Genomic DNA, 27,175 nt, shown 5'->3' with positions numbered 1-27,175 from the left:
ATTCTAGTCCAGGTCCTAAATAGCTCTTTGACCTTGAGCAAGTCACTGGAACCCAGTTTTCCCAAGAAGCTCTCATTTAATCATGGCAACTTGCATTTTATCAATAGCTTTGAACTTTCCACAGTGTTTTCCTCACAATCACCCAATATATATAAAACTCTGGTCTTCTACATTTGGTATTCTTTACATTATACTCTAAATGACAAGGTTACCTCAAAGATGGGAAGTTCTCTGGTTCTAGGAGTCTACTCAAATGGTAACAAAGTCTTTGTTAAAAAGGACTTTGTTTCCTAGGGAAGTCAAAAGGAAGGATTAATGCTTCTTTTTATCAGTTAGAAACAGTAAAAAAAATCGTTCTGGAGTAGGAGAACTTTAGTTTAAACCGTAACTGTAAAACTTAATACCTTTGGATGATATTAGATAGCTAGGCAGCTCAATAAATAGAATACTGGGCCTAGAGTCAGGAAGACAGGGGTTCAAATCCAGCCCCAAACAGTTACCAGCTGTGCTACCCTGGACAAGTCACTTAACCTCTGTTTTCTTTAATCTATTCCAATATCTTTGTCAAGAAAACCCCATAGGCAATATGGTCCATGAGGTCAAATCTGAATAACAAACAGCAATGTTAGGTAAGTCAACTAACCATCTTGGGCCTCAATTTCTCATTTCTAAAATGAAGGGTTGGGCTTAGTGGCTTCTGTAGTCCCCCCAACCTCTAAATCTAAGAATTTATAACCTAAGACCTCACAGGAAGGGCAAAATGGGCCACAAATAGAACTGGAAGTTTCCTAAGTGAAAAAGTCTTAACCCCTACCCTAGACCACACTTTTTACAAAATGGAGAGGAAGCAGACAAACTTGTTATTTCCTGCTTTGTAACTACAAATGATAATTGAATACAAGAACCATAGAAAGTCACAACAGAAAGGGAGTTTAAGAAATCATTTAGTTCAAACCTCTCTCTCTCTCTCTCTCTCTCTCTCTCTCTCTCTCTCTCTCTCTCTCTCTCTATATATATATATATATATATATATATATATATATATATATATATATATAAACCTGGTGTTTAAAATCCCTTAATCTACTCAATTCCAAAGTATTGCCTGAAAGTAATACATGAGATCAAAAAGGGAGATGAATAATGGTGTTCTTTGTATAGAAGGTGGGACTTCAGTCTGTAGTTTCATTCTTCACCATGACTTCCTCACTCCGATTTGGTCAGTTCCTTTAGAACCTCTTTTTCAAGGAAGTACCCAAGCCAGTCATGTCTACATTCCTCTCCAGGATTCTCTCCACCATGCCCACACATGAGTGAGGACAGCAGCAAGGTGGCACCATGCCTAGAATCAGGAAGACCTAGTTCAAATCTGGCCTCAGACTTTTACTAGCTGTGTGACCCTGAGCAAGTGATTTAACCCTCTATATCTTTATCTATAAAATAGAAGTAATAATAGCACCTCTTCCTAGGGATCAAATGAGGTAAAAATTATTTAAAAAAAAACACCTTATCACAATACCTAGGTACATTGTAAATGCTGCATAAATGTTAACTATAAAATAATAAATGTTAATAATTAAATTGATAATAAACATGATGAACATAACAATATATTATTATCCCTCCTGCTCCATCCCTTTTCATCTCCTTTCATATGTAGTCCTCCCCCCATCAGAATGTAAACTCCTAGAGAGCAGATATTTATGCTTCTATTTGTTTGACCAGCCTCTGTCACATAGTTAAAGCACTTAACAATTGATTTGTCTAGACATTCTGGTTACATTGCAGTAAGAGAAAAAAAGATTCCCTTTATCTGATGGTACCCAGAATTCAAGTCACTGAGTAAATCAACAAAATTTCTTCTTGAAAACTAGAATCCAGCGTGGCCCTCCAGCTTCTTTAACACTTTCTGGGCACAACAAATACACATGGGACTTACTTTATAAATAATCTATCTTTATACAAAAGTAATGGAGCAACAAATCTCACTTCAGTCTCTCAAAGGGTGACAACTTGCCTAAAGCTCCATTTAAACCAAGGTTTAACGCTACATCTCCCAGACTGCAGGGGAGGCATCTTACCCTGCTCAGGCTTTAGTCAAGTACTCTTGGTAATGTTTCAGGAGAGAAGCCTTAGCAACAGCTAGAATGTTGAAGGAATTACTCAAAGGAAAGGGGAAACAGAAAAAAAAAGGAAAGAAAAAGGACCTAATGAAGCAAGTAGGATTCCAGAGGCACCAAACACCTCCATAGGGCAGAAGTGGTGAATACTGGGTTGATTTTACCATGAACCTTCCCCACTGAAACTCCAAAAAAAGAGTATATATTATTATTCATTTCTCAGTGTTCTTGTTGAAATACTTTGCCAAGCCATTTACATTAAGTGAAAATCAAGCAAAACATTCAGAACTGGGAGATTCCCCTCCCCCAAATGTGACTGTGACTCTTTGTCTGTGTGTGTGTGTGTGTGTGTGTGTGTGTGTTTATTTCAGGCTCCTTTCTTGTATATGAGGACTGCTTTTTACCACAGTAAAAGGTCAAAGCTATGATTCAATAAAGTGTCGATCCTGAGTCACAAACCTTCCATGAGGGAAGGACAGTTTTATCTTTGCTCCCCTGCTAGCTCCATGGCTTTATCCAGCATGGGATCATGTAACTGGCTATATCCCAGTATAATCCTGAAACCCTGAAATTATTCAAACCATATCCCCCATCCAGGTTTTTTTGGGTCTCTTTGTTTAAAGCCGTCATTCAATCACATAACTCTGGGTCAAAGGAAAATTAAAACACTAGGATTTCAACAAAGGATTGTCTACACCTGTATTTACAGGAACCATTCATTAACTCCTTCCACAAGTATTATGATGGATGATCTGTGTCAAGTTCATATGCTTGTCTTCCCACCTCTCTCTCTCTCTCATGGCTTTATAAAACCCTTTCCAGACAGATTTGTCACTGTTTCACAGAACTTCTCAGGTCACTTTGCTATAGGAACATTCTAGAAGAGAGAATAGATTTTTTTTTTCCAAAAAAGGTCAAGGTTGCTTTGCTGGACAGTTCTGGACTTTCCCCTAGAGCTGGTTAGCTTACAGCATAATTTGACAAAGAAACTTGCAAATAGATTGATTTTCAACAGCTGCTTTCTCTCCACTGAGAAGCTTCAACCAGTTAGAACCAGAAATTGTAAGTTGTAATTTCTATAGGAAAAAATAAAGTGAGAAAGGGAAAAAAATAACCAATATGCTGCTAAAAAACAGAGATTGGCTATGACCCAGGTATCATATGGCATTTCTTCCTCGGGCCTCTTTATAGACACAGTTGCAAAAATCTTTCTTTCTTTTCTCCAAAATATACGATGTTCCAACTAATTTAATCCTTAGATTCAGTTCTGGTGGCATTAGCAGGACATTGGGAGATTTGGAATATCAAGATATCCCCTGGCTGAAACTACAGGTGAATTTGTGTACAATGAATTTCAACAAATTTATGAGAATGAAAAAAATCATAGAATTCAAATTGTAAAAAATATCAATCTAGACACCTTGCAGGTCTCTTCTTATAGATCTAATCATGTTTTAAATTCTTGACCTAGAAACTAACAAAAGTTGGCAACAGGTAGAATCTGGCTCAAGACCTGATATAAAACTTCAGGGTTCTGTGTCAGAGGGTCCTCATTCAAAGACTGAAAAAAATTAAAATCTTCTACCCTCTCTCGACAATTCAGCTAAGGAATTAGGTGCTCAGTATAGGCAAATCACCATACTAGGCACTGCAAAAACAAATAAAAAAAAACAGTTCCTGCCTTCAACAGACTTAGACAATCATACTATCTGCTTTGACCCTTATTCTATTAGTAGCTAACGTTCACTTGTAGAAAACAAATAGAATTGTTTACCATTTCTCTCTGGATTGGTCTAAAACAAAATAAAATATATACATTTCTTATTCCTTTGGAAGGAAGAATGAGCAGAGACTGCACACTTTTGCTTAGATATGTTTTATAACTCCTGACATAAACTGGGACCACCATACCTCAGCTTCCTCCTCCTCCCTCCACACCCTTGAGCTAAAGGTGGCAGGAAATGGGAACCACAAAGCTGAGGGGCACCCACTCAGAGGGAGAAATTAGGTAAATTAAACAGACAGCCTAGTTCCAGCTCCTTCCTCACACAATGGACCTGGTTTGTTTTTAGGGGGTGACAATTGTCCAACAAAAAAATTTGGCTATATGTTCTGAGCAAGAATGCTGTATGTAAGAGGAGAAAGAATAGTTTGATTTGGCTTTACAAGAGAAAAATGAGTGCGAGGAAACCACAGAAACATTACTTTGCTCTGTTCAACATCCCAGGCCTTGGACTGGTCCCCACCTGTCAATTATTGTGTTATCTGGGTCAGAGGGCAGGTCATCAGAAATGAATTGAAATGAAAAGTTCCTAATTACAGAGAAAGAATACTGAAGCGCACATCCTTTCAAAGAGCACCAAATTCACCCCTCCAAACAACTGAAGCAGAGAGCATCAGTGGGTCCACAAGAAGTCCAGTTATGTTTCCTGCCCCTGTTGTCTGGCTTCAGCCCCTCATGAAACTGAGTGAATGACCAGTGGGTGTTTGGCAGAAAGTCTAATGTGATGGGTATAACTGTTTTCTCCAGACAGGCACATCAAGAACATGCAAGGCAGAGAATGCATACTTCCTACAGAATACAATTCATCTGGGATTGGTAAATAAAAACCCCTGGGGCAGTCCATATATCAAGCAGTAAGTTAGTCACAATCAGAAAGCCTCCAAGTAAGATGGAACCCTAGGACTCTGACCACTGAAGCAAACAAAACAACAAGAAGGCAGTCCATGACTGAGGGATCCCTGTTCTACCTTGTTATAGACAATCTAATCCTAAAACTTATATTTCTGTAAAACCCACCTTTTCCCCTTATTGCCTGGATTGCATCTGTGGTTCTCAAGTCTTCTCATTTGTAAATAAGGATTGGACTCAGTGACCTCTCAGACCCCTTCCACTCACAACCTACAATCCTATGAATTTTCAAAGTTCTTTTCATTTTCACTAATACTAGTAAGTAACAAAAATTCTTTACATTTCTATGACACTTGTAACTTTTCAAAGAAAGTTTGTACTGGTTACCTCCTTTGATACAGCAACTGAGTGAGGGAGTAGATTCAAAGCAATTCTGGGATAAATTCTTTGTGTAAAGCAAGAAAAAAAGTAATTTTCTTTTAAAACAACAAGTATGGCACAGTACAGTGCGTTTATGAAAATTTTATTACAAGTTAGGTATGTGGTTGTCTGTCTCTTAACTAGAGAGTCACTTAACTCTGAATTACAGTTCATTCATCTGTAAAAGAAAGGAAAAGAGAAGTTCTAGAATAGATGCTCTCAGTGGTGTTTCCTAGTTCTAAAATTCTTTGATTCCAAGAACCTGGCCCTTTAATGATACTTGGAAGGTCTGGTACTCTGACTGTGTATCTGACTGAATGACTTTTTGAAAGATTTCATTACTCTATTTATTAGACACTGTACAGTCCAGTCAGATCAGCCATCTTTCTGTTCCTCACACAAAACACTCCATCTTCCATATCTATACGTATTGATTGGCTCCCATGACTGGAATGTACTTCCTCCTTCAAAAGTCAGCTCAAATGCCACCTAGGTGGTACAGTGGCTAGAGCACCAGGCCTGGAGTTAGGAAGACCTGTGTTCAAATTTGATCTTAAACACTTACTAGCTTTGTGACCTTGGGAAAATCACTTAACCCTGCTTACCTCAGTTTCCTCCTCAGTAAAATGAACCAAAGAAGAAACCACTCTAGAATCTTTGCCATGAAAACCCTAAATGGGAGTCTTGGAGAGTTGGAAACAATGGAAATGGTTGAACCTTAAATAGAAAATTTTCCTAATTCCCCTCTCCAGTTATTAAGAGTTTTCCCAACACCTCCCACACCAAAGGCAATCTACTTTGCATTTAGGTATATTCATTCATACATGAGATCTCATCTCCCCAACAGAATGTAAGCTCTCTGAGGGAAGAAACACTTTCATTTTTTTAATCTTTGTATCTCTAGCACTTTGTACATGACTGACATGTACATTTTGATGATTAATATGAGCAAATCCATATGAAGATTAGACATAGCAATTATAAGTTACACATAAATAGCAATTATAAAATGGTGATTACAGTTTTGAAATATATAATAAACCCTATCAAGAACAATTAATTTAAATCTAGCATGAAGGTTAGGAACTTTAGGAATATGGCAGATCAGAGCTAAAAAGCATACAAGAGTGGGCAGCCAGGTGGTACAGTGGATAGAGTATCAGCCCTGGAATCAGGAGGACTTGAGTTCAAATGTGACCTCAGTCACTTGATACTTACTAGTTGTGTGGCCTTGGCAAGTCCTTAATCCCAATGCCCCCCAAAAAAACAAAAACAAAAAGGCATCCTTTGATGCCTCAAAGGATGAATAATATGTAAAACAGTAATTAACCTCAGTTATTGAGAGAGCACTGGCTCTGGAGTTAGAGGACTTGGGTTCAAATTTTTCTTCTGATGCTTACTTAATATTAGTATGAACTTGTGCAAGAAAAGTAGCTTTCTAGGACTTCAGTTTCTTCATTTGTAAAATCAGTAGCTTGGGATAGAAAGTCTCTGAGATCCCTTTGTGCTCTAGACTTATGACCTGATGTGTTACACTAAGGGGTGTACTGAGACCAGTTTCTGAGGCTCACAAGGCCTATTGTTAAATTTCCATTTTGAGTATTTATAGCTCAGAAATCAGCAGACACGACAAACCAGGGCTTGATTTACTGTTTTGTTGATAGTAGAGACTTAAAGTGATGGGGGAGGAATGTTAATAATGCAACTTAAACTTCAAATTGAATAATGTAACTTTTTTCTGGTGAGTCAGTTATTAAATATTTTTCTAGCACCTCTGGTACAATACTCTTGGCATTATGAGGACTGAATATGAGGCATAAGTATATTCTATTTGCCCCTATTCCTGAAGAATAAGAAGGAAGGAGTATATGGATGCTCATTCACTTTAATAATACACCCAACGTGCTGCACAAAAATCTATTAACTTCAAAACAGAAAAATTCTTGATTCATTATTTATACTATATAAGAATTTTTTACTTGGGATTTTTGTTTGTTTTCCTTGAAAGAAGTATTCACCATAGGGTTCTTTTAAAATTTACCTTCATTATACAGGTACTAGGAGGATTGAATAAAACCACAGACACTAATTTTGAAAAGTAAATATGAAATACTAGATCCTTGAGATAGAATGCCAGTCTAGAGTCGGGCAACCTGAGTTCAAATCTCACCCTTCATATTTAATTAGTCAAGTGACTTTGGACAAATCTCTTAGCTTCTCTGCTTCAGTTTCCTCCTCAGAAAATTGGTAATAACAATAATAATAATAATAATAACTGCACTAATTCCTTCTGAGGATTGTTGAAAGAATCATATTAGATCATTATGTAAGACATTTTGTAAACTAAAATGCCATAATTTTATTAGTGGGTTTCCCTAGGACTCTTTTTTCTTTTGTTTGATTTTTTTACAAGGTAATAGTATTAAATGACTTGCCCAAAGTCACTCAGCTAGTTAATTATTAAGTATCTGAGGTTGGATTTGAACTCAGGGCCACTGACTCCAGGGCCACTCTCTCCACTGCTTCACCAAGTTGATCCTTCCCAAGTACTTTTAAAGGAAATTAAATTCACCCAACTTGTATGGAATTAACTTTCAGGACTAGAGAGCTAGAAAAGAAACCTTAGGTCATAAAAAAGCAATAATTTCATTTTACACACGAGGAAACTAAGACCTAGAAAGAATGTGAGTTACCCAAGGTCACATAAGTGGTAAAGGTCAGAGCCAGGATTCAAATCCGGGTCCTCTGATGTTAAATCCAAATATCTTGGAACACAACCATGCTACCAACTACCTCCTCCAGCTGAAGTTTCTATATGGTACTCACAAACAGGTTTGTTAGGCAGAATTTGGTCCCATTTCTTGATGAGTAAGTTATACTGCCCTTATAAAGTCTTAGTAGTAGCCTTTCTGTAAGAAACAAATTGGTTGTGCACACATCTCTCTAGTCAATACTACATGACAGGCATGAAAAGGAAGGAAATAAGTATTTATGAAGTGCTTACTAATTAAACCTGGGATTCTGCTAATTACTTCAGAAATAATACCTCCTTTAATCTTCTCAAAAACCTAGTTGAAGAAACTGAGGCAGACAGAGGTTAAGTATCTTACCTGAGGTCATAGAGTACTAAGTATCCAATGCTTGATTTGAACTCAGGAAAAAGATGGCTTATGAATGTAGTGGAATACTATTATGCCGTAAGAAATGAAGAAATAGATGATTTCAAAGAGGCATGGAAAGATGTAGGAATTGAGGATAAGAGAATTGAGCAGAACCAGGAGATCAATTTACACTATAATATCGATATTAAAAAAGCAGACAATTTGAAGACTTTTATAAAATAATTAAAAATGAAATGAGTAGAATCTGAAGAAAAATTTATACAATAACAATAAAACTGGGAAAGACAACCAACCATCAATTGCAGATTACTGATGATGAAGTGTGCTTGCTGTCCACTTTCTGGACAGTATGGATGGATGGACATTATATATATATATATATATATATATATATATATATATATATATATATACCTTATATATTTAAGCACAGGATTATACATTTTGTGTACATGTATTTAAATATGATCAATAAGATAAATTGTTGTGTCAGGACTACACATATTAATTACAAGGAATTTCTTTTTTTCCCAATGGGATGAAGGATTGAAACAGAAAGAAGAATGATACTAATAATTTATAAAAATAAAACAATTTTTTTGGAGTTTTTTTTAGGTTTTTGCAAGGCAAATGGGGTGAAGTGGCTTGCCCAAGGCCACACATCTAGGTAATTATTAAGTGTCTGAAACCGGATTTGAACCTAGGTACTCCTGACTCCAGGACCGGTGCTTTATCTACTACACCACCTAGCCACCCCAACAATTTTTAAAAAAGGAAGAAAGCTTAGTCCTTGTCACAGGAATACCATGGTAAATATCTTTATCTTTTAAAAAAATCATATAATCATTTTGCCTAATGAATAATCAATATTTTCAATTAACTTCTCCCTTTTCAAATTCCTTCTAGTATGTCAAGCTGGCCCAGGCATAACAGTTATAAGCACCATATAAACCTTTAAACACAAAATTATAATGACAGGCACTACATTAGATAGAAATGCCCAGGGAAGAATTTAAAAAGAGGTTCTAAAAAATTGTAATGATGAGAGTGAGGCAGGTATTAGAATAGATGGTCTCTAGGAACCCTTCCAATTTTAGGAGTTCTATTATATTAAAAATTGACACCATTAAGGCAGCTAGGTGGCACAGTGTATAGAGCACCAGCCCTGGTCAGGTATACCTGAGTTCAAATCCCACCTCAGACACTTAGTGATTACCTAGCTGTATGGCCTTGGGCAAGCCACTTCACCCCACTGCCTTAAAAAGAAATAAATAAATGAATGAATGAATGAAAGAATAAATAAATAAATAAATAAATAAAGGAAGATTGGCACCATTCCTCCCCCCCAAAAAAAATTTCCCTCATTTGCAGCCTCCCTAGAAATCTGTGGCTCCTTAGTAATTATTTCCACACCTGGCAGTCTCATACTGTAGTCTAAGAAGAGTGTGAGCATTACTCACTCCAAAATGACACTAGTCACTACCTTGTGAAGGAAACTGGAAACAAGAAAGGAAGGTGGAGGAGGACGTGGGAGAGACAAGAGAAAAGAACTGCAACCATCAGTGGAAATATAGACTTCATTTTCAGGTCACTTATTCATCTCTGATACTCAAGATGCTTGACTTTCTGCTAACATTGTGTTCATTGTACATATCGTGAAAACCCTAAAACAAAGTAGAAGAGACACCCCTTCTAAATCAGAGACACATTTTGGCATATTTATGAGAACATGATCTCCATTAATCTACTCTTATAGATCATCCTCACTTTCCTATCTCCATATTTTTGTAATAAACTGATATTGTTTCTTGGAATTATTCCATAGCAAGGGCAGAGGGGTAATGACACATATCTCTATTTCCAGTCCATTTCTCTCTTAATCCTGTTAAGTCTATTGGTCATTTCAAACTGAATGTCCCAGTTGTCGACATGTCCAGAACTCTTCATCTTTGCACCAAAAAAAACAAAAAAAAACCAAAACTCTGATCAGGTTCATCGGTTGTGTACCATACAAATGATCATTTCATTGATGAGGAACAAGGCACCTATGTGCTAAAGGACTCGTCAGGGCCTCTGTCTGGACCCAGAAACTCACTTCCAAATTTCCCTATTTCTGTCAAAGACATTAATAGCCTTCCAGTCTCCCAGGTTAGAAGGAGTAATACAAGAAGCAAAGAATAAGTAACAAACTATGAAATCTTCCTATGGTAAGACTAAGGAATAAAAATGCCCAGGATTTGCTAAATAGTAGCTAGGTGTTGCAGTGAATAGTGCTGGGCTTCCTAAATTCCAACCTGACCTCAGATACTTATTGGTCTGTGACCAAGTCACTTAGCTTGTAAAATGTAAGTAGAAATGGCAAACCACTCTAGTATCTTACCAAGAAAACCATAAAAGAGATCACAAAAAGTTAGACACGATTAAAATGACTCAACAACAACAACCATGTGCTCTGTCAATGTGATATCAAAGGAGGAAAAGGAACATTTCCATTACAATAGGTAGACTCCCTATGTAAGTTAATGGGAGAACATGAATATGACTTTTGCAAAATGACTAGTCACACGGGTTATGAGCTACATCCCTGAAGGAAGAAGTCATATTAGTGAGAGCACAAAACTATTTGAGGCTTTAAATGTTCCCCCATGCAAAGGCATGAGGCCAAAAGTATGATGATCTTCACCTATCAGATAAACTAAATTAAAGCAGAAAGGCACTCATGAATGACCAGTGACATTCAAGACAAGCCCAGGGGAAAACACAGGCCAATTCATGACCCATCAAGCTACTGGAGCAGAGGAAACTCAGAGCACCTGCTCCTGGGGGCTGAGGTTATGAAGCCACATCTAATGATCAGAAACATCTGTATTTCCTACAGGGAAGTCACAGAGCTATCCTAGTGTGAAGGGAGAATAGCTGGTCCAAGGGAACCTCTGGGTCCAATGTGATATGGCCATTGGTCATCTGACACACCACTCCAACATTCTTTGCCAAGAAATTTGACATTTGTTCATTTGCTAAATCAGAGACAAATTTGGGGTATTTATTAGAGTATGATCTCCATTTATCTACTCTTTTATAGATCATCCTCACTTTCCTATCTTCATATTTTTGTAGTAAACTGATATTGTTTCTTGGAATTATTCCACAGCAAGGACAGAGAGGTGATGGCACAGATCTCATTTGCATGCCAATATCCAGAATGCATTTCCAGTTTGCTTCAGTTTTATAGATATCAATTGTGTGATCTCTAAAGAAACCTTAAACAGATTTCATGGCTTGTGCTGTGTAGTGGGTGAATCACACTCTTCCCTATGACAGTGAGAAAACAGGAGGCTTCATCCCACAGATGACTTTTCCCAGCTTTGCTGGGCAAGAACCAAGAGTGTGTCAACTGCAGCTGAAGTGGAAAAGTTCAGATTTAGAACAACAGCCTGGCACAGGCAAGTCTGCTTTGATGAATCTGGAGCCCAGTCCAAAGGTCCTTCTCTGTGAGCTCAGTTCTTGTCACCATTTCAGAGTTTTTCCCCAGTTGCTGTTGTTGTTTGTCTTTCATTCTCAAAGAGGACCATGACATCAGGAAAGTGATGCCATGACAAGGACTTGAATTAGATATGAGTGATGGGCTGCTGTGCTAAGTCACTGGTCTCACTTTTTTCCCTCTGGAGTCATCTGGATCCAGTGGCCAGATTTGAATCAGGACCACTGGAGATGGTCCTGAATGCTGTGGGAGGTCTTGGCCTTTCTCAATTTAACTGAAACTTTTGCCCCAGACTGCCTAAAAGAAAAAACTAGACTGTGGGGCCAGAAAGGCTTATGGTAGCAAGCAATCTTGTCAGTCTCATCAATTGTGTACCACGCAAATGATCATTTCATTGATGAGGCATGAGGAACCTATGTGTTAAAGGACTCACGTGATAGGCAGACCATTTCCTCAATAAGAGGATCAAAAAATGAGAATGAGAAGGCAGGGGAAACTAGGTGGCTCAATGGATAGAGTATAAGCCCTGGAGTCAGGAGGACCTGAGTTCAAATATAACCTCAGACACTTATTAGCTGTGTGACCCTGGGTAAGTCACTTAACCCTGATTGTCTGCAAAAAGTAAAAGAATAAGAAGTCCCTTTGGGGACATGAGGTCCATATGTTACATATGAAAATAAATATCTACATATATACTATGTACAGTATGTACTTAATAAATGTTTATTCAGTCAAATTTGCTGAACTTCCAGAAAATTCAAATCCCCCAGAAAGCTACTCAGTTTATACGGGAACAGACACCTAGGATTATTTAATAATAATAATAATAATAATAATAATAACCACCAACTAACATTTAAATAGCACTTACCACATAGAAATGCCATTTTGGTCTTCTCTAACAAAGGACAAAAACCAAACAACCAGCCATAAGTCAAATATTATGCAAAGGGCTTTACAAATGTTATCTCATTTGGTCCTCACAACTCTGAACTAACTTCTATTATTATCTCCATTTCACAAGTGAGGAAAATGAGGTAAACAGAGGTTAAGTGACTTGCCCACAGTCACACACATTGTAAGAATATGAGATGGAATTTGAACCCAGGCCTTTCTGATTCCAATTCCAATAACTTATCCACTATGACATACTTTTTTTCCTTTTCAAGTAAAACCTTTGCTTAGAAGATTTGGCCACTGAGATTCAAAATCCTAGATGTTAGGATAAAACCTTAGCTATGCTAATAGGTAGGATTTTCTAGTATACTCCTCCTGGATAAGAAGAAATGTCACCAAGTCAGAAAGGGGGAAAGAAATTAGAGACAGAGCCTGCAACCAGGGCTGGTATGGAGCTACAATGACAGGTAAATTGCTCAGTCCACCAGAATTTCTTCAAGAACTTAATGGTATGGGGGTAGCTAGGTGGCACAGTGGATAGAGCACTGGCCCTGGAGTCGAGTACCTGAGTTCAAATCTGACCTCAGACACTTAATAATTACCTAGCTTCGCGACCTTGGGCAAGCCACTTAAACTCCATTTGCATTGCAAAAACTTAAAAAAACAAAGAACTTAATGGTGTGAAACTCAAGCTACCTAAGGACAACAGTGAGTAGGAGAATTATTGTTCAGTAATGTCCAACTATTCGTGACACTGTGGACCCCCCACATGTCAATGTTGTCAAATTTCTTGGCAAAGAATGTTGGAGTGGTATGTCATGTCCTTCTCCAATAGATAAAGTCAAAGAGAGGCTAAATGAATTGCCTAGGTCACACAGCCAGTAAGGGTTTGAGTTCAGTTTTGAATTCAAGTCTTCCTGACTGCAGGCCCAGTGCTCTATCATTGAAGCACCTAGTTGGAAGAGTAAAAATTAGCTACTTCTGCTTAAGGCTTCTCTTTTTTTTTCTGACCCTCAATTGTCTATAAACATTAAGAGAACAAGTGAGAATGCCACATCAGACTAATCTATTTTCCACTGAGCTAGATTTTTTTGGCAAAGTTCTTACTCCATTTAACACCAGGAAGATAGGTTGAAGTTCCCATGAACAGATCACTAGCCCAATTTGCCACCATAAATAGGATGTGGTTTTCTAAATTCACTAAGGTAGGGTTTCATAGAAACCATGTCTTAACATTAAAAGGTATGAGAAAGGAAGGTGTCATAAGTATAGAGTCCTGACCTTAAAAATCAGGAAAATCTATGTTCGAAAACTGCCTTAGCAGCTCTGTATTCCCTAGAGACAAATCTCTTGACCTTTCTTCTGCTCAGTTTCTTCATCTATAAAATGAAGATAAAAACTATTATATTCCCTATAAAGTTGTGGTGATCATCAAATGAGATGACATTTGTAAAATATTTTGCAAATATTAAAATGCTACATGAATGTCTTTGTTGTTGCTCAGTTGTTTTTCAGTCATTTCTAATTCTTTGTGATCCCATTTGGGGTTTTCTTGGCAGAGATACTGGCGGGAATTGCCATTTCCTTCCTGCCACTTTATTCTATAGTTAAGGAAACTGAGGCATAAAGGTTAAGTGACTTGCCCAGGGTCATACAGCTAGCAAGTTTCTGAAGCCAGATTTGAACTAAGGAAGATGAGCCTTCCTGATTCCAGGTCCTGCACTCTATCCACTGTACCATCTAGCTGCCCATTAAATGAATATATAAATACACATATATGTACATTGAAAACATTACCAAAAAATATAGAGAAATAGTTCAATTTAAAAAATATATGTATATAATCATTTATATTCCTATATTTAAGATAGATATGTATACATATACATGTTTATATATCCCTATATTGATATGCATGTGAATTTTTTATTTGGTTTCCCTTATAACCCTAAGTATTTTATTTTATATATTTACAAATGTTCTGAAAATCGTTCATAGGCTTCAGCAGACTAACAAAGGATCTGGACTCTATAGATATATGTGGAGCAGGGGTGGAAGGGAAGGGGAGCATTCTTATCATTGTATGATATATTTCCTGTATCTCTCGTTTGCCTTCTTCTGTGGTCTAGGCATATCCATACACATTTAAAGTTATAATTCATCATTTGAGTCATACTTCAGGAATAATCCCTTCATCAATCACAAGGAAAAATCCCAAACCAATAATCACATACCCTAATATAAATATTTAAGGACTTTTTATTGTATATTCCCCATGTTGCCAAAGAATATCCAACTTTACCAGTTAAAAGTCTCTAATTGAGTTCCTTTTCCCAAAGTCCTTATACCTTTCCTTGACTTTCAAAATATGATGCTTGACAGAAGCCAATTTAACGTGCATATCCCATTGCCTCAAATGATATGTTCCATAAAAAAAATCACCTCTCTCCAACCCAAGTGCATATAGTCACTGAGATGATAACAGCAGCCACATTCCACTCTTGATCTGCACCTTATACCACACCAGATGGCCACAAAGTGCTCCCTGACTAGTCAGTATATCATAACACATAACCTACAGGTATGTAACTGCCTCACAAGTGAAGTCATCTCCATGGGGAGAATAATCAGCCCTTTCCCTGATTAAATCAAACACCCAAAGGCCAAGGGACTTGAGATGAAAATGGATAGCTTCAATTATTGCAAATAACATATATCAACTAAGTAAAATGAGCTCTAAAGAAAAAATTAAAATTAAAAAATTACCTAAATTTAGATACTAAATCCTTTTACTCCATTTAACAAAAATTAATTTGACAAAAATTGAATGTACCTGGAATACCCAAGTCATTGAGATCCCTACTGAATATACCAGTAATGAAAACATCCCTACCCTTAAGGGATTATTATCTCTTTATAGGGAATCATTCCTAAAAATCACAAATCAATGTGATTTTAATAAAGTGGCTATGGCTAGAAGGGATCTTGGGGACCATCCCCCTACCTTCATTTTACAGAGAAAAACTTGAGACCTTCAAGAAATGACTTAACTTAAAATGTTACTAAACCATATTCCTGATTATGTTAGTTATTCAAAGATGGAAAATCTGAGGAAGATATGATAGCATGACTATTTTATTTTTTGTTTGTTTTGGGGTTTTGGGGGGGTAGGTTTTTGCAAGGCAAACAGGGTTAAGTAGCTTGCCCAAGACCACACAGCTAGGTAATTATTAAGTGTCTGAGACAGACACGGATTTGAACCCAGGTACTCCTGACTCCAGGGCCGGTGCTTTATCCACTATGCCACCTAGCTGCCCCTAACATGACTACTTTAATAAAGATATTCACTTTACTGTGCTTCCCACCCCACTCCAGGCCTCACGTTCATTCTTGATTTTGTTTACCCTCACCTAGAATGCTATCTGTTCTCTTCTCCACTTTTCAATACCCTTTCCAGTCTTCAAGGTTCTATACAAATTCAAGGCTTTCTTATTTCTTTTTTTCCCCCCGCTATTCCAAGTATTTTAATAAGAGTTCTCTGCAAGGCATTTAGAACACCAATTTGTGAGGATAAACTCCATTGGAGAGAGAGAATACAGAACGCAGGTAACCACGGAGCTGAGGAATTTTCTTGATTTTGGGCAGGAGCTGAGAGATCAGCCTTGCGCTATTCTGTAATCTCATATTTCTCTTTCTCTGTGTCAAAAATCTCTCCTTCTTGGTGTCTGGGTTTACGGAGCCTCTTCTTCTTAAAGTAAGCATCAGTAAGATGATTTGGAATTTTTATACCAGAAAGGTTAACCCTAGTAGAGGTGGCAATGACAAATTTCTGATGGGTCCTTCGTAGAGGAACCCGATTGATAGTCAGAGGTCCAGTCACCAGTAGCAAACCACTAGCCAGCTGCTTCAGGAAAACCATGCACTTGCCCCTGTGGTGGCCAGTGAGCAGAATCAAAACTGTGCCTGGGGTGATGCTACAGCGAAGTTTCCTCACATGCTGGCTGAAGGGTTTTTTGCCATGACTTAGGAGTTTTCTGGGCACATCTTCAGTAGGGTAATACCTGGGCATTTTGCGAATCTTTACCACTCGATTTCCTCCATTTTTATCACCACCAACTGGCTTTGAGATAGTAGCAGGCACCCTGTCTTTCTTTTTCCTTTCAATCTGGGTTTTTGGTGCAGCATATTTCCACTTGTACATGGCTCTGCAGGAATACATTGCAGACCTGGAGTATCTGCCGATCCCTCGGGCCAAGACTGAGTTTCCACTGCAATGCTTTCGAGGTTTTTTCACCACCTTTTCAGCCCCATCTTCCTTTTTGGCCTTCCTTTCCTTTTTTCCCTTTCTGACCTTCTTTTCCTTTGGAGGCTTTGGGGGGGGGGGGGGGTTGTCCACCATCTTGAGAGAAGGGGAAAAGAGAATCCAGCTCCACACTTCTGGTCTATAAGGAGGGCTTATTTCTTTTTAATGTTTATTCTCTCTCTCCCTCCCTCCCTCTCTCTCTCTCTCTCTCTCTCTCTCTCTCTCTCTCTCTCTCACACACACACACACACACACACACACACACACACAAACTTTGCTCCTCCATAGGATATATATATGTATATATACATATATATGTATGTATGTATGTATGTATTTTCAATTAGCTATATCCAAATGTGCACGTCTCATTCTGGATCTTAAGTCCATCACTTCTCTAGAAGGCAGTTCATTTTCAGTCCTCTGAATTTTTTAAAAAATTATTTTAACTGAATTTGTTAAGTTCACAGAGCTTCATCTGATATCATACAATTTAGTCTATAATTATCCTTTTTTATTATACTCTTTACTAGTTTTTCAAGTTGCCCAAAGCAAATTGTAAGCTGCTAGGTCATTAATCTTGAACTTCTCTTGCATTTCCCATAACACCTAGTTGACTGACTCAATGCATTAATAGAACAAATAAAAAATTTATTAAGTGCCTAAGTACCTAAGTGCTCAGCACTAGGGATAGAAAAAGAGATAAAAAGAAGTAAAAAGACAGTCGTTGGAATGAAGATATTTTTACTGCCCAAAAAGCTATGCACTGTTCTACAAAAACATTTACTTTGGGATGCATAATAAGAAATTTATTTATTTATAAATTTATTTACAAAAACAAACAAGTAAAAGATTGCATCTACTTAATTTTCTGCAATAAGTGACTAGAAGTATACATAAAATAACTGAAATTCATAGTTGCTATTTTTTAACCAATAGCTTTTAGATCCTCTCCCACCAAAATCCTTATTAGAGCTGTGAACAAACAATGGTTTGTTTGTGGAGTTTTACCTCCCTATTTTCATTGCCATTGATTTACAAGAAAGCATATGGGGCCAGCAAAAGGTCCTGAAGTCAAGGGGCAAGAAAGAAAATGGGCATCTCCAGCTACTGGAGTCTCTTCTATAACCACAGAATTAGAAGATATCTAATCCAATCCCCTTCCTTAATGCACAAATACTCCCTAAAAAATCCCCCAAATATGGTCAAGTCTTTCAACTTCTCCAGGGACAGGAAGCTCATTTACCTAATAAGCATGTCTGTCCCATTTTGGTATACTGAGAAATTCTTCATTGCACTGAGGGAGAAAATTTGTCTCCCTGTAACTTTAATTCACTAGTTTAGTTCCTCCCTCTGGGACAAAAGGAATAAATCTAAGCTTTCCATATTCTAGCATATTTAAAGGTAGTTATAATGTCCTCCCTTTCCCCTCATTCTCTGCTCTAGGATACACATTCCCAATCAATACTCATAGGACCTAATAGAGATATATAGTCATAAAGAATTGAAAAGCGACTGTATCTACTCTCAGGGCAAGACACAAATTCACTGAGGAATTTTAAGGTATCATTGGGTGTACTGAGGAAGACACAGTAAGTTATAAACCAACAACATAAATATAAACACTCCATTAGAAGCCCTCACTCTTGAACAAATGCTGCTCATTATCTCATCTCTTCATTTAATTTTGAGTTCTCCTAAGTTATTGAGCTGCAAAGGGATAGGTCTAGACCCCTCTGGGCAATCATGCTTTTCTTTAGGAGTAGCTATGGGGAGGGAGTTAATAAGAAGAAACAGAAGTTATATATCCTGCCCCCCTCCCCCACCCCCCCAAAACAAGTGTAATAGCAAGGATTGGGACATCATGAAATTAAAATGTTATCATGCTAAAGAACTTCAGAGACCAAGTTTGACCCCTCATTTTAGAAGAGGAAACTGGGGTCCATAGAGTGGAAATGACTTATTAGTTAGTATCAGAACAAGTTCTAGAACCCAAATCTCCTAACCCTCATATGTATGTACTTTATATATAGCACACCTTTAGATAAAATGTAGGCAGGATCTGTTTCACTTTTGTTGTAGTCTCCTCAACCTATGTACATATATGTATTTATACACATAGATGTGAATGTGCAAATGTGTGTGTTTATATGGGAAATGGGAGAGAGAAATAGAGAGGAGAGAAGAGAAAGAGACAGAGATGAATAGACAGAGAAAAAGAATGAGAGCATAGGTCACAGAGTCAGGAAAATCAAAGTTCAATTGAATCCTCAGACACTTTACTTTGACTGTATGACCCTAGTAAAAGGTTAGCCTCCATCTGCTTCAGTTTCCTCAATTATAAAGCGAGGATCATAATAATACCTATTTCCAGGGTTGTTGTAAAGATCAAAGGAGATGATATTTGTAAAGCTCAGTACCTGGCCCACAGTAACAACTTATTAAATCCTAGCAGGTGTCTAATAAATATCTTTTGATTGCTAAACTTATTTTGCTATACTACCTACCTTAATACTGTCATAGTGCCAATGCTGAAGAACAAGAATAACACCTAAATGACATCTTCCCATAATGAGACAAATCTGTTATATGGAACATTGTATCACAAAGGGAACTGTCATTGTGGCACTGTCATCATTACCTTTAACACTCACCTTCTTTGTTCAGTCTACCACGCCCAAACTATAGTTATCCCTTCCACATCACAACTTTCCCCATCTCAGTTACAATATATCTTTGGTTGGGCATAAGAAATTATAGGGGAATTTTGGGGGAGTTTTGTGGAAGTCACAGATAACAAGAAAGTCAGTAAATGACATAGAAAAAATTAGAAAATTGGAAATGCATAAAATATATTATAGTATTGCATAATATCAACATATTTTATCTTTTAATACCATGATAATTCAGAATTCTTCTCTGATATGAAAGGGCCAAAAAATTTTATGCAGATTTTCTAGGTTGCGAATGCATCATGGTCCTGAATCCCAGGCTGTGTAAGGTATAACTGTACTATAAATACCTTAAGAAGAGGCAGGAGAAAGGAGGAAGGGAAGGCAATAAAGGGGAAAAAGAAGAAAGGAAAAGAAAGAGAATTCAGATTTATACAATTCCATACTGTTATAAAAGATATTATTCAGGAGATGTGATTGGAAAAGGAAGGAGATTGATAACATGGTAAGAACATTGGATAATAGAGTCCTCTTTCATGTTCTCCTAGTACACACATACCCAAAGACCTAAAAGAAAGTCCAGCACAAATGTTGTTGTTATTATTATTATTATTATTATTATCTTATTATATGCTCACTGAGATATCAGGTTAATTCAAACTGTTAAATATGTAAGATTTTCAAAAGATTAATCCATATTATTCCTCTCAGTGTAGACCTTACCTCTGATACAAGGGAAACATTCTACCCTTTCCTAGAAAAATCAACAGACAAAGCTCCCTTTTATTCCAGAACTGGTTTGGTCTCCTGGCAGCAATCTTGCTAACAAATGTTTGCTGAAATCAAAACCAGATATGTTTTCTATTAAATCAGGGAACAGCTTTCAATGTAAATAGAAATTGGATTATTATACAAACATCATTAGTTTCCCTCATTACTAAAGCATTAAATATTGGCTTAATTTTTTTAATGCTTTATATTTGTCAAGATTTTACATTCCTTCAATATACCACTGTCTTACTATTACACTTCTAATTACTGTTCTTCTCTGTGGCTCTCTCCCCATACATTAATTGGAGAGCTTATGCAATTATCTGAATAATTCAGATATGCCTTGAACGAAAATAATATGGCTTAGCTTTGACCAGATTGCTTCATCTATAAAGTTCAAATTCACTCTTATATGCAAACAATTCAGTCCCTTTTTTACTATACAGAGATAATCCCTGTGTGAATAAATCTATGTCAAATTTCAAAAAAATTTCTGATTTCATCATCATGGATAAAATCTGCACCAATAAAGATTACAATTGTGTCAATTGTGTGAAATTCTATGATGGAAACAGAGTGGAACCTGAAGTCTGAGGATTTAGCTTTGAATCATCACTTTGCCAATCACTGATGCCAATTAACCTCTCTAGGCCTTGATTTCTTTGCCTGTAAAATAAGGAAGTTTAATTTTATGGCCACTGTAGGTCCCTTTAGCATCTAAACCTATGATTCTAAACTCCATCACGCCTTACAAGATGCTATTTGTGAATTGTTAAAAATTTTTTTGTGTGTGTAATGGGTCTTGGTTCATTTGATTCTTTGGCAATAGACAACAAATCCAATATTAAACCTATAGTTGAAGTTTTCCATTTTATATTATCTTTCTGAAATTGGAGTCTGTAGCTAGGCCTGGAAAAATCCAGTGTCACTAATATACTACAATGAAGAGATTTTAGTTATAAGTTTAAATAATAAGAAAATAAACATAATTGTTTTAAAAAATGAAATGGTTTCCCTCTCATTCACAATAGTGCCTATAGCTGTGATCTGTGTGTGCATAGTGGGAACTTAAATACTTATTAATAGTTAGTAGCACTGGTCAACTCACAGGTCAATGACTTGAGCAAAGAACTAAGCTGAATTGAGGAAGATGGGTTACATTCTATTTAGATTATTTTCAACAATTTTAAGCATCTTCCATTTTTTAAAAACACCCATAACTATTCTGGTATACAACATAGCTGTTAAGAATGAACCACCATGGGGTGGCTAGGTGGCGTAGTGGATGGCCTTGGAGTCAGGAGTACCTGGGTTCAAATCCAGTCTCAGACACTTAATAATTACCTAGCTGTGTGGCCTTGGGCAAGCCACATTTGCCTTGCAAAAACCTAAAAAAAGAAAAGAAAAGAAAAGAATGAACCACCATCCCCAAAGAACCAAAATTGCAAAGAGAAATCCAAAGGGAAAGAAATAAATAATGAGCTTAAGTGTATACAATGATATGTGAGCATAGGAGTATCATTGAGGAAATGTATGACTGGCAAGAGGTGAGACAATCATATAATTAAAGTAGGGGATGACAAGAGGAGATAGCCTGGACACTGGAACCAGAGGAGTAACAAAAGACCTAGAGGAATAGCTCTGTAAGTTAGGAAGATCCTCCACAGAGAATTAATAGGCTAGCAAGATTAGAGAAGGAAGGAAGGAAGCAAGTGGTTATTAAACCCTGAATATGGGCCTGAAACTATGCTAAGTGCTTTACAAATATTATCTCATCTAAAACTCACAACCCTGGTAGGTAGGAGCTATTATTATCCTCATTTTACAGCAGACGAAACAGGAGCAAACTGAGGTCACATAGCTAATATCTTCCTGACCCCAAGTCTGGCACTCTACACACTTATATCCAGCTGCCTAGTATATGTACAAGATGAGGAGGATGCCTCCTTGGCTTTCTATCTTGTGGACAGTATTCACAAGAACAAACTCAAAGATGCATCAAAGAATTGAATAAATATTATTTCACTAAAATAAACAGATTATCAGTAGTACTGGCTTAAGCTCAGAACTCCATCAAACTAAGAGTTGGTCATTTTTCTTTCATACAGAAGTCATTTTGTCAAAAACTAAACAAATCATCTGCTTGTGAAAAACTCCTAAAAAAGAACCCTGGACTCAGGAAGGGAGGGAAAGAGGGATGAAGGGGTGAGAAGATCTGTACTAATAGGATATATGACCTAGGAAGACACTTCTTGGCCTTGGGGTTCTGTCTCCTTATCTACAAAAAAGCAGGTGTTAGACTAAATGATTCCCATTCCTCCTTGAAATTTTCTGATTTGACAAAGTTGAATATAGTTAACACTTAGTAGATGTTCTTTGTTTTTCTTTTTAGGGATATATTATAAACTTAATTTAAAACATCTATACTTGCTCAAACCGTCTCTGCAACAATTTAATTTAAATAAATTAATCTTAGTGAATAAGATGACTTAACTTTTCAGTCATTCCCTTTAAGGCTCTATCAAGTTTCTTCATCCATTCATTATGCATTTACTCCTTTCTTTTTAGACAATTATAGTTTTGTGATGTTCTGACTGATTTTTTTCAATTTTAATAATTTCATCAGAAGTTTCTTTTTCCTTTAAAAATAGCTAGAAAACATAGTGGATAGAGCTCTGAGTTTGAACTTCAAATGCAAACTCTGACACTAATTATATGACCCTAAGCAAGTCACTTAACCTCCATCTGCTTCAATTTACTCAGCTGGGAGTCATGTTAGCATCTATTTTCCAGGTTGTCATGAGGATGAAATGAAATAATTTTTTTTGGTAAGACAGTGTGCTTAAGTGATTTATCCAAGGCCACACAGCTAGGTAATTAATTATTAAGTGTCTGAGGCAGGATTTGAACTCATATATTCCTGAATCCAGGTCCAATGCTCTATCCACTGTGCCACCTAGCTGCCCCTGAGATAATATTTTTAAAGCACTTCTCACAGTACCTGACTTCCCCTCCCCCTTTTTAGTTCCTCTTAATTGCAGCCAGGTCTCAAATTAGTGTGAATGATGAATCTCAAGAAATGGTCAAATGCATTCAGGCTCATACTATTCAAAGTTATAATTATTTAAAACATGAATCACTGGAAATATGCCATGAGCATTTGAATAATGAAATCACTTCAGAGGCTTTATTGTACACACTAATCAGGACCTAGATGCAGATTATGGTACCATATTAATGTATTACAAATTGTTTAACTACTGTTAGACATTAAGACTATTTTAGGATGTGATTTTGCTTTTATTTTGCAACCACAAGTAATGGGTGTTATTAAAAAAAAATTCCTGAAAAGCTTTTTTTTAAAAATAGCATTCTCATACTATAGCATAAGAAATAGAATTATGATATAAAGCAGTATGATTATTTTACAATTTTATCTGTGTAGTGACATATCACTTTCTAAAAATAACCCTCCAGTTTGTAGTTCTACCAACAATGAATGAGTTTGCATTCCTCTCCATAATATTACATTCAGTGTCAGTCCTTTTCAATTACTCTTGTCAATTTGGTATGTTTAGTTTAGTATAGTACCTTATCATGGGTTTAATTTGTGCCTCTTGCTTAGTAAAGAGGCTGAGAACTTTTCAAGTAAGTATATACAATTTTTCTTTTTTTTTATAAACTGTTCATAACCATTGACTGTCCATTAAAAACTAGGATTATAGATTTTAAAGAGGATGTATAGATAAATTAATAGGTATTTACCTGAAATAATGGCCTCAAATATTTATTATTATATTATCTTGTATGACAAAAATATTTATATTATATATAATATATATTTATATAAAATAAAGTGTACAATACTTTATTTTCATGTAAACAAGAAAATTTATCTTTTCCCTAGTAATTCATTCTATATCTTAACTATATTTCCTTTTAGACAGATCCCTTATTCCATTTTCTTCTAAGCTTTATGTAGTCACTTTTAGATTTTTCTATCATCTCTGAATACTCTTCCTACCCCATAATGCCCATTTTTGTCATTAAAGTGCTATTTTTTAAAAAATTCCATGTTATTGCATTCATGGTATGATATGAGAAGATTCTAGGAAAGCAAAGAATGCAAAATAATTGCAGACAATAGGTCTCCTAAATATGAAAATGTCATTTGCCAATGACATATTCTATAAAAATAAATTCTACATGTAGCATATTAGAAAATATCTTGCTATTTAATAAAATTTTATGTAAAAAACACTACCACTAATATTTCCCCATTGCCTTCTAAAATATAATTCTATCTTTACACACTATACTTATAAAAATAAGGTTAGTATTGAAAATTTTAAAATACTATATCATGAACCTGAAATTCAGATAGCTCAACACTAAAAAGCCTGTATATTCTTGAAGAAGAGAGATATTAAACAAGGTAAATAGTCAGAAGTCAGTATCCATTCTCCTGAGATTTGAATAGGCTAGCAAAAAAAAGTATTTATAATTCTACAAAGGACATCAGAGGCCAATCGCTTATTTTTACCATTCCTCAGCTTTCTCTCTGTCTATATGTGTGTGTGTGCGCATGTATGCACACACAAGTATTTGCACATACATGTGGTAAGTATATATGAAAATTTAATGGGTATAATCATACATGTAAATATGACTTTCTATTTAAGAAATAGAAGGGATTGATGGGGGAAAATATACTTTTATGGAGAGAAAGAGCACGCACGCATAACATATTTAAATTCTGAAGGAAATATACAATCTGGAGCTAAATAAGGAAATGAGATTTACCATTCATTTAACTATATATATATATATATAGCCAAAAATAGCCAAAAAATAGCCCTCTAGTTAGATTAAAACTTTTTTTTTCTAAAAATCTTCAGGTCAAATATCCTTTATCCCATTAGAATACCTAGAAAAGTATAATTAATTTTCTAGGGTTTTTCCCCAAGGTAAATGGGGTTAAGTGGCTGCCCAAGGCCACACAGGTAATTATTAAGTGTCTAAGGCTGAATTTGAACTCAGGTACTCCTGACTCCAGGGCCGGTGCTCTATCTACTGCGTCACCTAGCCCCCCCCCCCCCGGAAAAGTATAATTATTTTTAAAAATTAAATCTTATGAGCAGAACCAGAAAAACATTGTATACCCTAAATGCAACATAGGAGTGATGATCAACTTTGATGGATTTGCTCATTCCATCAGTGCAACAATCAGGGACAATTTGGGGATATCTGTGATGGAGAATACCATCTGTATCCAGAGAAAAGAATTGTGGAGTTTGAACAAAGACCAGTATTAGCTTTAATTTAAAAAAAAACCCAAAATCTTATTATGTAATTTTACTATCTCTTATACTTTATTTTTTTTCCTTAAGGATATGATTTCTCTCTCATCACATTCAACTTAGATCAATGTATACCATGGAAACAATGTAAAGACTAACAGACTGCCTTCTGTGGGGGGTGGGGGGAGGGAAGCAAGATTAGAGGAAAAATTGTAAAATTAAAAATAAATAAAATCTTTCTAAAAAAATTAAATCTTAAAAAATAAAATAAAATCTTACTGTTATTTTCCAAGCCAAAGATGAATAAATATAGTCTGAATATAGTCATTGGTATGACTTGTTTCTTTGTTCTGGCAGATCAAAATATATACTTGAGGGAAATACCAATGGTCAAATAAGGTAGATCTTAAGGGGAAAATAGTTTATGTTTTTCTGTTATATAGTATTTCTGTTCTTCCTGAAAGAAATACTCTAAAGAGAAACCATAATTTTGCGCTACTTCCCTAGAATTAGGATGCTTATTCCTGAGATAAGGGATCTGAACACTGCTGAGTAGAAATGCACAAACAAGCTCCATCTTCTAAGAGACATTTAATAGAAAGGAGCAGCAGAGATCTCTCCCACAGAGTCACACAGCATACAAATTTGGCCATTACTGCAAGCTTGAACATCTCATGCCGTACATTGCACTTCAGGGGCCATATGAAAGATAGCAACAAAAGGAAACCTGAAGCTTGTTGCCTTGATTAGATGAAATGCACTGGGAGGCAGATATAGATTTATATATAAATTTGTTCAAATAAAAAAAGAATTTCCCCCCCTAAATGCTGGCAGTAAAATTCAAGGAGAAGATTGGTAGAAAAAAAGAAAATCACTGAAGCACCATGCCACAACCTTTGCTTTAACCTCCTGCTAAAAATATATATCTCTCCAAAGAACAGGAACGAGATTATAAGGTTCTATTTTTGAATTGTTTTTATTATCTGGTATTGCACATTGAGACAGATTCAATAGTTATTACGCTGGAAGTTTGTAAGATAAAGTAAAAAAATGCTAATTGATCAAAAATGTAAAAAAAAAAAAAAACCAAGTTCTGGATAGAACATTCAGAAACCTAGTTGGGAAATATTACATTATTCCAATGAATGGGAATCATCTTTTCCATTTCATAAAATAAAGTGCTGTTATATACATCAGGCAAGTATGATTTCAGGCACTACACAACCTATACAGATAATCCTGCCTCAAATTAAGGGGGAAGGGATGTGGTCTTCAACAAGTATCAGAGTCTAGGCTGATTGAAAATTAGAGATAATAAAGGAGACTAGATCCGAGGTCTGGGACAGCACCAAGGAGAGTTCTCAGGGAGCCTCTGTCCATCTCTCTCCTCCACTTGCTCTCCTACTCCCACTTCAAGGGGACCTGACCCACATATATACTTTTCCAGCATATACAAA

The 27,175-nt window shown here is 36.3% G+C and overlaps 1 protein-coding gene and 1 pseudogene across 2 annotated transcripts in view; both read right to left on the bottom strand.

The window, feature by feature from the left end:
• GFOD1 (Gfo/Idh/MocA-like oxidoreductase domain containing 1) overlaps positions 1–27,175 on the bottom strand; it is a 140,676-nt gene that overhangs the window by 68,556 nt on the left and 44,945 nt on the right. The gene's annotated exons all lie outside the window — the stretch shown is intronic.
• Positions 8,728–27,175, bottom strand: part of LOC141502759 (large ribosomal subunit protein eL6-like) — a 30,917-nt pseudogene continuing 12,469 nt past the window's right edge.

This window comes from Macrotis lagotis, chromosome X (genome assembly GCF_037893015.1).
Source record: "Macrotis lagotis isolate mMagLag1 chromosome X, bilby.v1.9.chrom.fasta, whole genome shotgun sequence".
Taxonomy (NCBI): Eukaryota; Metazoa; Chordata; class Mammalia; order Peramelemorphia; family Peramelidae; genus Macrotis; species Macrotis lagotis.
The sequence above is the reverse complement of the archived record's forward strand: the minus strand, read 5'-3'. Positions and strand labels throughout refer to the sequence as shown.